We start from the raw sequence: 10,000 nt of genomic DNA, 5'->3' as shown, positions 1-10,000 counted from the left end.
GAGCAATTTAGCTTTTTATAACAATGAACACCACAGATCTCAGCTTCAAGAAGAAAGTTTTATCTTTTGATACTGAAAATATCGGTGTAGTCCAACATGATCCTCAATCTAGATTTTCCTTGAAACTATCTCCTCGAGTTTTTTCCCAATCGGCAAAGTCGCTCTCAATCAAAGAGATACTAGAGCCTTTGCTATATATTTTGTATTTGATACCCACTAGCATGATATCTATTTTAAAAGATACGCCTTTACATGATATTTTACAATGGTTAAGGATTCGTGTTCATAACAGGCTCCCATTTGTCACAAACAATGAAGACTTTTCGATTATATCGCGATTGAGCATGAAAGTTAATATGTAACTCATCCCATACTTCAGACTTAATAATTTCATGAAAATTCTGTAGGAATCTGGATGAAGCAATGAGCCTTTCGTACAATGGTAAATTGAGCCACAAACTTTCATTGATCCTGTAATAACTGTCATTCGTTCCAATATTTGATTATCATTTTGAAATTAAAATCTATTAGCATTTCCAATTTTTTTTTGGTTATCATAAGTTAGTATAGAGTTTAAAAAGAATCGTTAAAATCAAAGATTACTCTTCCATATATAATTATGATGTTGAAAGAATTATCTGGGAGAAATATATGAAAATATGAGGAAAATGGTAAGAACATGAGGATAATGTAGTTTTCAGGCAGGCTAACCTAAGTGCAGTTCATATTCTCATGGGATTTAATCCCCTAAGATGCTTAATAGCTAATGCCTAAAAGATCCAAGATGGTATCCTAAGGTACTTATCAATTACACAGGAGGTATCCTTTATGGGTACCACTTGGTTACTAACAAATGTTTATTAGCATTCAAAGAATTAATATGAGGCACTTACATCAACAAACTTGAATTTTAAAAAAGCTGAATACATTGATAATACAATATACCTTAGTGTTATCCTTGTCTTCACATATTTCTTCACAATGAGGGTATTCTTTGCAATATGGTGATATCATATTGCAAAAATATTACTACTTTAAATTCATCAACCATTATCTCATTAACATCTCGAAAAGTAACTTGTCTTACCTGGTGTTGGCTAGTTTTGTGTGAGTATTGTTTTAGCTTTCAATGGCTGTAACCTTTTTATTTGGGGAGAAGTATTCCCAGTAACGCACACTGGAGATTTCTGGAGCCTCAATCGCTCCAACATTTACTTTTATTACGATGTCCTAAAGTCTTACGTGTTAGGTAAAATTTAGTGAATGTGTAACCCCGCCTTAACACTTGTGCATCATCAAAACGGGTGTTCCTCAACGAGACAATATTCATCTTACGAGCGTGAAACCATTATAAAGATATTTCTCTCTCTCTCTCTCTCTCTCTCTCTCTCTCTCTCTCTCTCTCTCTCCATGTAATATATTAACAAACTTATTATATCTACTGGTACAAAAATAGTCAACACGGACATCAGTTGCCCAATATCCTGAATAAGAGTATTTTCTCAATGAAGATGTCCTTAACAAAAGCTCAACTCCTCACACTGCAGGAAAATTTGTAAATTAATACATGTTTTTCTCTTTTGAATTCAAGTAAGAAGTATTTTCATGGATCTTATGTTTACTTTAGAATTATTGTTTCACCCGACTGTCAAATGCACGGGACCATGGATCAAATTTAAAGATTTCAAAAGGAAATTTTTAAGCTTCTTGATTTGCATGTTTGTTTGAGTGTGTTTGTGTCTTAAAACTATGGATATTTTTTCATACTAAATTGTATAGACTGTTCTAGGAGTTATGTATGTCCTTACAGTATACATTATTGTAAATTATAGTTCTTATCATCATTATTTTCATTATCATTATTATAGAAGTAGTATTAGTAATAGTATCAATATTTTTCCTAGTAATGATATTACTATCATTATCATTATAATCATTAAAAGACCACAAATAACAACAAAAACAACAGCAACCACTAAAACAAAAACTACTACTACTACTACTACTACTACTACATAGCTTCACACACTACTACTACTACAACTACTACTACTACTACTACTACTACTACTACTACTACTACTACTGCTACTACTACTACTAATACATAGCTTCACAGTGATATTATCAATGTATGTGACATGTATAAATCTCATTTGATCCATAAATAGAACACTATAAATATAATGGCTTTATTTTACCCTATTGCATTTATAATGCAAATTAATGAGAAATTGAATGAATAAATAATAAGATGAAAAGTAAGGAAAAAAAAAAACATTTATATATGGGTGAAAAAATCAAATGATTAATTGAGAAATATATGTATTCAACAGGTAAGTAAGAAACTTGAATGTTCACTTGCCAATTGTAAATTAAAACATTATAGAATTAAACTTAAAATTAAAAAAAAAAATAGACTTGAACGTTTTGACAATCTATTATAAAATATTAGTTTGACCTTACTAAGCTCAGTGGCCCAAAATTTGCAAAAATATGAATACATGAAAAAATCTAACGTATATGGAATTTATCAAAAGCACAATGTATTGGAAATTGCTATTGTTAGTGAATTATATAAGCTTCCAAAGGTTTATTACTGAAACATAGTTTTATAACAATTTTAGGGCTTAACGAGGGTATTGATAGGATATCAACTAAACTTATTGATTTTAGAGCATTTTTAATTGCGTTTGCCGCCGATATGTTAGATATGTTGTTGATTTCCCTATCAAAGCGAGAGAGAGAGAGAGAGAGAGAGAGAGAGAGAGAGAGAGAGAGAGATTATTCATTATAGTTTGGTTCTTCTTTTTTTCCCAAAACATAAATAAATGATTTATTATCTTTTTCCTTTCAATCACGTGGACAAAAACCAAATAGAAGGGATTAAAGGAGGAACAAAAGTTAAAACGAACCTTGAAAGAAGAGTTTGGAAAAGTTATACAGCAACCAGGATAGTAAAAATAACACTACCAGATCCAGGGGGCGCAAGGGGTTAACACCAAGGAGGTTAAATGGCTGGAGATGCCTTCGAGCGGAATAAGTGGAAGTCAGCTGTCTCGGGACATTTGTGGGCATTATACGTCCATCATCTGCATCGACACGCAGTAAATTATTCCTACTCTTCTAATAGTAATGCCGACCTCGTGTAATGCTTATGGGTGTACTAAAAGATTCGACAAAAATTAAAATTCTACGATTACATTTTATTGGTAAGTGCTCAGTTATCAATGTAATACTGTATAAAAATTGTAAAAAGAGAAAAGTACTGCATGTTAGCATCAGCAAGAATATTGACTCTGGTGTTGAATTTATTAACATTATTAAGACCTGCAACATCAATATTGTCATTGTTTATTATGATTACTAGTTATCGTTGTCGTTATCATTTCTTCGACATCATTAACATCTTTGGAACGTTTGATTTACACTTTTCCAAAAGATGAGTCACTTAGAAAGGAATGGGTTTGAGTTACACGACGAGAAAATTTTGCTCTAACTACTAATTCACGATTATGGTCTAAGCACTTTGAGGATGAAGATTTTGATAGATCGCTAATAAATTTCAATCATTTTCTGCTCATCTTAAGAAGGAAGAGCTGAGCGTGTTAATTTGTTAAGGCGATGTTTGGCTAAGCTGCATTCAGTGGGGGTCAAAAATTATCTGAAAAAAGAAAAACTTAATTTCTTCATCCAGTGACGCATGTGCAGCTATTTATATTTTTGGACCCATGCTATATACTAAAGTTAATTAGAAATTCATTCAGGGGAAAAAAATTTGATTGATGGGGATGGAGACTTTATCAAGTGGGGATTTCATTGACATTACATAAGCTTCACGAATGCGAGGGTTTGCATTTGGGGAATAAATTAAGAATGCAACCTCTGGCATGGATTAAAAAAAAAGATGAATGCTAAACTTGCAGCGCAATTACTAAGTGAATCTGTTGCAAAATCAATGCAATTTTGTTTTCATAACAATTTCATGGAGTTCAAGGGAAGCGAAGCAACAATCAATATCATTACCATTTTAAATAATTGTTTGATGTGATGAATTCAAGGAATTTGTGCGGATGGGATTTTAAAAGACCAATAAAAAAAGGATAATGAAGGAATCTCAAAAGATTTTCTAGGACAAGCTGAATTATATCTAAGACAACTTTAAACTTTCATGTGGTAAACCTTTGTTGAATACCAATCGCAAAACTGGCTTTCTTTTGATTCATAATTTGATTAAAATCTATGATAATTTAATAGGTTGTCTTGAACCCAATTATAATTTGTGTTAATGTATAAGATGAGCCAAGAACCCCTAAAACTCTTTTTGGGCCAAGTTAGATCTATTGGAGGATGTAATAACAACCCAACTGTCCGTCAGTTTTCTGCCGCTTCAAAAAATATTAGTTCATAACGACTTGCAGGATGTGCTCAAAGGGAACTGTATACCTCTGGAACCTGTAAATATTCTGTCAGTTTCAAGCAAAGTTAAGTACTGTGCTCTTTCATACAACTCTTCTGTTCAAGCCATAAATTCTTCAACTGATAGGAACAAAGTTTTGAATGACGAACGTTTTTGATATAAAAACAAGCAGCTGATTTTGATGACGATGAGGATTACATGAATCTTCCAAGTAGTCAACATTTGTCATTGTGTTCAAGTAGCATTGTTGGCTTATATTGCTTGATTCGTTGTCTTTAAACTGAAAAAAAAAATCATTGATGACTGTGTCAAAATTCTATTAATACTCTTACTGGTACTGCTAAGTTAGTTTTATTCGTTTAATTAAATTGAAAAGTAAACATGCTCTAATGCACCCATATGGTACGCATATGGAATTGAATAAAAAAGGTATGCAACAAATTTTGATCTCCGTATTAGAATATCATACTTTTATAAATGTATTTTCTAAATCATGTAAGCATATGTGCGAGACTGAACCAGATAATAATTATGTTGTTTTACTTATTGAGGCTGTGGGCAGATAAATACTTGCAGATAAGATATTTTTATGTTGCTAAAAATTTCTCAAAAAAAAATACTAGCGAAAAATAAAATGAGAAGTCGTCAGACGTATACAAAACTGATACACTTTAGTGGTCGAGTAGTCACTTCCTATATGAATTGTAAAAATTTCCAAACACAAATCATTTCCTTAGACCTTCTTAATGACTACTTCACTCTATAGGACAGAAGTCACTTTATCTTTGGAACGATTTTCATATTTTCTGAGCAAGTTTAACGACTCTCCCAAACTGTTATCCCCCTCTTTACATCTTTAGATACCCGTTAGCGTATCTAATCTGGAATGATAAATCCTTTAATCCTTGTACCTGATGAAAACATTAGAAAGAATTATCTGTTCACAAATAACATTTTTATTATTTTGTTAATCTTCCATTTGACTTTCCTATGAATTGATAATAATACTCGAGAGTAACGTGGAAAGGGTAAAACTATAGCTGGTTACTCTCCTCCCAAGTTCTTCCTGTCTACGATAGAAGGGGCGTGTCTGCTATGACACTTGGCTTCACCGCCTCCTATAAGCATTGACTACCTGTGCCACCTCCACCCATTTAACATCTTTGTTCAAGACACCCCCCCCCCTCTCTCTCTCTCTCTCTCTCTCTCTCTCTCCTCTCTCTCTCTCTCTCTTTTTTTTCCTTTTTTTTTGACAGAAAATATTTGACTTCTAAACTTTCGGGTTTCAATAAAAGAAGTTTCACTGTTAAACTTGAGGCTTTAAAAGTTTGCCAATTAAACTATGGATTTCAAGAATAAAATTTTGACTGATAAGCTCGGCATATTGGTGGAAGATATCTATTTGTTCAGTTATCTTTATTTTCAGGTCTCATTCTTTGATTAGATTATTATTTTTTTTTTCTTTTTTACAGTTTTACCTACGCTGTCAGATATAGCCGTAATTTTAATCGGAAATTCTCTGTAAAAATATACTGTTCTCGGTAGTATTACAGTAAAATACAGGCGACCATAATTTTACTTTACTTTGTTAATATATTACGTCAATGTATGCTGCTTTTTAAATGCAAATTTCTAACAGCGTTCCACAGTATTCTTGCTCAAAAAAAAAAAAAATAAATATTTATGATTCAACGATTGGAAAGCAAATCTATGATAGTCTCGAGCATTGGTGTCAAACTCATTTTAATCACATAGGGTAAATATGAACTCTCATCGCCTTTAATGGACAAGTGGTTCAAGTTTATTTTCTTAGTGTATTAAATCATACACGGAGGCTTTTAAAAAACAAAATCCCTTCAAGTCTTTATGCTCGACCCATTTTTTCATTTGAAATCATAAACTATTTGTGGCTGAATACATGAAAGTCACGTATTTAGTGATATTATCATGAATTAACCCTTGGTTGAAATTCTCTGCATTGTTTATCATATGTAATAGACAAGGGTAAGAGGAGCAGTACCAAGAACAAACACACATACATATATGAATATATGGTTAGTGATGAGAGGAATTATAACTTCATTCATCTTCTATACTATATTTCTTTAAACTCAACATTTGACTCTTGGAAATATATTAAGATTATATTTCATGCAAGGGAGAGAACTATCTTATGAGCATTTCACTCGTATTCTAAGATTTGAAGAGGTATATCTTTAGGTGACTGCCAAAGTGAGACTCGCTACTAAAACAATAACATATTGAAATACTACCGCTAAGGATATTGGGTACTTTAATTGGCCAGACAGTACTACATTGGAAACCTTTTTCTGGTTAAGACTCGTTTTGTCTTTACCTTTAGCTATGGTAAAAACTTCTTCTAGGAGAATGACACTCCAAAATTGAACCATTGCTCTCTAGTCTTGGTTTTTGCCATAGGCCTCTATACATGGCCTTCCAATGTCCTCAGATTAGTGTTCTTTCTGTTGATTGTACACTCAGACACGTTGTTCTATGTTATTTCTCATGTTTGTTTTTTAGTTTTATAGTATTTACATGGAAGATCTAGTTTTATGTTGTTACAGTCCTTAAAATATTTTTTCTTATTGTTTACTAGTTTTTTTTTTATAGTTTTATCATATACATCTTTTTTTCTCTTCACTGGGCTATTTTACCCTGAACGAGCCGTTGGACTTAGAGCATCTTGTTTTCAAACTATGGGTTTTCACGTTTACTTGCAATAATGATGAAAATAATAATAATAATAATAATAATAATAATAATAATAATAATAATATATAGTCTTAATCACTCTACATCATGATCATAATAATCATAAAAAGATTAACAATCATATTTTATCAATATCGAGGAGAATTATATATCAATTGGTACAATATATATATATATATATATATATGTGTGTGTGTGTGTGTGTGGTGTGTTTACATATATATATATATATATATATATGAATATATGTTATTATATAAATATATTTATACACACATATATACATAAATATATATATATATATATATATATTTATGTATATATGTGTGTATATATATTTATATAATAACATATATTCATATATATATATATATATATATGAATATATGTTATTTATATAAATATATATACACACATATATTACATATATATATATATATATAGGATATATATATATATATATATACATATATATACATATGTATATATATGAATATATATGATATATATATACATATATATATATATATATATATGTATATATATATATATATATATATGTATATATATATACATATGTATATATATATGTATTGTATAAATATATATATATATATATAATGTATAATATATATATATATATATCTATATATATATATATATCTAAATATATATATATACATATATATATATATATATATACATATGTATATATATAATATATATATTATATATATATAATATACATATGTATATATATATAATATATATAATCCATATACCAAAGGGCACTTCCCCCAGTTTTTGGGGGGTAGCCGACAACAACAAGAAACAAAACAAAAAAGGGGACCTCTACTCTCTACGTTCCTCCAGCCTAACCAGGGACTCAGCCGAGTTCAGCTGGTACTGCTAGGGTGCCACAGCCCAACCTCCCACATTTCCACCACAGATGAAGCTTCATACTGCTGAGTCCCCTACTGCTGCTACCTCCGCGGTCATCTAAGGCACCCGGAGGAAGCAGCAGGGCCTACCGGAACTGCGTCACAATCGCTCGCCATTCATTCCTATTTCTAGCACTCTCTCTTGCCTCTCTCACATCTATCCTCCTATCACCCAGAGCTTTCTTCACACCATCCATCCACCCAAACCTTGGCCTTCCTCTTGTACTTCTCCCATCAACTCTTGCATTCATCACCTTCTTTAGCAGACAGCCATTTTCCATTCTCTCAACATGGCCAAACCACCTCAACACATTCATATCCACTCTAGCCGCTAACTCATTTCTTACACCCGTTCTCACCCTCACCACTTCGTTCCTAACCCTATCAACTCGAGATACACCAGCCATACTCCTCAGACACTTCATCTCAAACACATTCAATATCTGTCTCTCCATCACTTTCATTCCCCACAACTCCGATCCATACATCACAGTTGGTACAATCACTTTCTCATATGAACTCTCTTTACATTCATGCCCAGCCCTCTATTTTTTACTACTCCCTTAACTGCCCCCAACACTTTGCAAACCCTTCATTCACTCTCTGACGTACATCTGCTTCCACTCCACCATTTGCTGTAACAACAGACCCCAAGTACTTAAATGATCCACCTCCTCAAGTAACTCTCCATTCAACATGACATTAACCTTGCACCACCTTCCCTTCTCGTACATCTCATAACCTTACTCTTACCCACATTTACTCTCAACTTCCTTCTCTCACACACCCTTCCAAATTCTGTCACTAGTCGGTCAAGCTTCTCTTCTGTGTCTGCTACCAGTACAGTATCATCCGCAAACAACAACTGATTTACCTCCCATTCATGATCATTCTCGCCTACCAGTTTTAATCCTCGTCCAAGCACTCGAGCATTCACCTCTCTCACCACTCCATCAACATACAAGTTAAACAACCACGGCGACATCACACATCCCTGTCTCAGCCCCACTCTCACCGGAAACCAATCGCTCACTTCATTTCCTATTCTAACGCATGCTTTACTACCTTTGTAGAAAACTTTTCACTGCTTGCAACAACCTTCCACCAACTCCCATATAACCTCATCACAATTCCACATTGCCTTCCCTATCAACTCTATCATATGCTTTCTCTAGATCCATAAACGCAACATACACCTCCTTACCTTTTGGTAAATATTTCCTCGCATATCTGCCTAACTGTAAAAATCTGATTCATACAACCCCTACCTCCTGTAAAAACCACCCTGTACTTCCAAGATTGCATTCTCTGTTTTATCCTTAATCCTATTAATCAGTACTCTACCATACACTTTTCCAACTACACTCAACAAACTAATACCTCTTGAATTACAACACTCATGCACATCTCCCTTACCCTTATATAGTGGTACAATACATGCACAGACCCAATCTACTGGTACCATTGACAACACAAAACACACATTAAAAAAATCTCACCAACCATTCAAGTACAGTCACACCCCCTTCCTTAAACATCTCAGCTTTCACACCATCCATACCAGATGCTTTTCCTACTCTCGTTTCATCTAGTGCTCTCCTCACTTCCTCTATTGTAATCTCTCTCTCATTCTCATCTCCCATCACTGGCTATATGGAGTTGGTGGAAGGTTGTTGCAAGCAGTGAAAAGTTTCTACAAAGGTAGTAAAGCATGTGTTAGAATAGGAAATGAAGTGAGCGATTGGTTTCCGGTGAGAGTGGGGCTGAGACAGGGATGTGTGATGTCGCCGTGGGTTGTTTAACTTGTATGTTGATGGAGTGGTGAGAGAGGTGAATGCTCGAGTGCTTGGACGAGGATGAAAACTGGTAGGCATGAATGATCATGAATGGGAGGTAAATTAGTTGT

Source organism: Palaemon carinicauda, chromosome 10 (assembly GCF_036898095.1).
Source record: "Palaemon carinicauda isolate YSFRI2023 chromosome 10, ASM3689809v2, whole genome shotgun sequence".
NCBI classification, from domain to species: domain Eukaryota; kingdom Metazoa; phylum Arthropoda; class Malacostraca; order Decapoda; family Palaemonidae; genus Palaemon; species Palaemon carinicauda.
Note: the sequence above shows the minus strand (reverse complement) of the source record.